Raw genomic sequence first — 2500 nt, forward strand, 5'->3', positions numbered from 1 at the left:
GTGTCCAGTGGATGTGTATAGTATCTGTGTGTCATGTGGATGGCCAGTGGATGTGTATATCATCAGGATGGCCAGTGGATGTGTATAGCATCAGGATGGCCAGTGGATGTGTATATCATCAGGATGGCCAGTGGATGTGTATATCATCAGGATGGCCAGTGGATGTGTATATCATGTGGATGGCCAGTGGATGTGTATATCATGTGGATGGCCAGTGGATGTGTATAATATCTTTACATCATCTGGATGGCCAGTGGATGTGTATAGTATATGGATGGCCAGAGGATGATGTGTATATCATGTGGATGTCCAGTGGATGTGTATAGGATCTGTGTGTCCAGTGGATGTGTATAGTATATGGATGGCCAGTGGATGTGTATCGGATCTTTACATCATCTGGATGGCCAGTGGATGTGTATAGGATCTGTGTGTCCAGTGGATGTGTATAGTATCTGTGTGTCCAGTGGATGTGTATAGTATCTGTGTGTCCTGTGGATGTGTATAGTATCTGTGTGTCCTGTGGATGTGTATAGTATCTGTGTGTCCTGTGGATGTGTATAGTATCTGTGTGTCCTGTGGATGTGTATAGTATCTGTGTGTCCTGTGGATGTGTATAGTATCTGTGTGTCCTGTGGACGTATATGATCTGTGTGTCCTGTGGATGTGTATAGTATCTGTGTGTCCTGTGGATGTGTATAGTATCTGTGTGTCCTGTGGATGTGTATAGTATCTGTGTGTCCTGTGGATGTGTATAGTATCTGTGTGTCCTGTGGATGTGTATGACTGCAGTCAGTTTTTTTTATTGCACAACGACTCACTACACACACACACGTGTTATATATGGAGGCGACCAGGACACACACACACACACACACACACACACACACACACGCAGGCCTGAGGTCGCCGTGAATTATTGCTCTGCTTTTTTCCTATCCGGAGACGTCCTTCCTCCAGGACCCTCCAGGAGCAGTGGGCAGCTTCTCAGCGCCCGGGGACCAAGTGAACCGTCCGTCTCGGTCACGGACGGACAGGAGTGTTCTGTTCTTTTTGCATGTTTTTTCTGTTGGGGTTCTTAGTGGAGGAAACCCCTTGTGAACACGGGGAGAACATGCAAACTCCACACAGAAAGGCCCGGGAGATAGCCCACCTGAGCACTGTGCACTCTGGGGAGGACCTGCCCCCCAGAGCCAACAGCGCCCCATGCGGGAATCAAACCCATGACCTTCTTGCTGTGAGGCGGCAGTGCAAGCACCTGTGATGATATTAAGGAATCTGGAGATATAATAAACTATAGATATTATTACAAAGTTAAGGATAAATGATGTGATTGGTTAAGGATAAATTATGTGATGTAAAGCCCCCCCCCCCCTCCCCTATGTTAGGTTTGACCCTCACCTGACCTTTAATGACCATATAAAACACCTGTGCAAAACCTCCTTTTATCATCTAAGAAACATCTCCAAACTCCGCCCCACTTTAACCCTATCAGATGCAGAGAAGCTTGTCCACGCCTTTATCTCCTCAAGACTGGACTATTATAATTTGCTTTTCTATGGGATCACTGGCAAGAACATCCAGAAGCTGCAATACATCCAAAACAGCGCTGCCAGGATCCTGATGAGGGTCCGGAAATATGAGCACATAACACCAATATTACACTCACTACACTGGCTCCCTGTCTCTTTCCGGATTGACTACAAAGTCCTTACACTCACCCATACATGCATAAATGGGCATGCACCTCCCTACCTGCAAGAATTAATTACTCCCCAAACCTCCACCTGCACCCTCAGGTCTTCAAACAGCTCGCTCCTCCGCGTCCCCAAAACCAAGCTCCGCACCATGGGCGAGCGGGCCTTTTGCTCGGCAGCGCCACGCTTATGGAACAGCCTCCCTGACCACCTAAGGGCAACGCAGACGCTGGACTCCTTTAAAGCTGGACTAAAAACATTTTTATTCAGGAAGGCATTTCTGGCCTTGTGTTAAATCGTATGTTAAAATGTTAAAAAGTTTTCTATTATGCTTATGTTAATTCATTTATATTTTATTGTATTATTATAGTTAGTTTCTAATATGTTGGCACTCTGAGATTCTTTTGAATTGATAAAATTAATTATTATTATTATTATTATGTTAAAGTCCCCCTTTACTCCCCCCCCCCTTGTTAAAGCCCCCCCCCCATGTCGTAGAGGGGCACCGTGAGCACTTATTATACACACTATTATGATTAGTAGTGATAGTATCGTTGTCGTTGTTGCTGTTGTTACCAACATCGTTACAGGGAGGACAGCATCCGCTTTAAAATATTTCATCAGAGCTTTTTACAGACACATTGTCAATGATTGAAGTTTATCTACAAATATTTTCTTCATAGTTCCCAATGTCACAAAGGTTGGTGTTTCATAAGATCACCAGCTCCTCAACGATCGTTTCGATTCGCATCGCTGTTTGCCATGAAAAACAGAATTGACCTAGTTTATCAGACTGCTCCGCTAGC

The sequence above is a fragment of the Clupea harengus genome, chromosome 23, assembly GCF_900700415.2.
Source record: "Clupea harengus chromosome 23, Ch_v2.0.2, whole genome shotgun sequence".
Taxonomy (NCBI): domain Eukaryota; kingdom Metazoa; phylum Chordata; class Actinopteri; order Clupeiformes; family Clupeidae; genus Clupea; species Clupea harengus.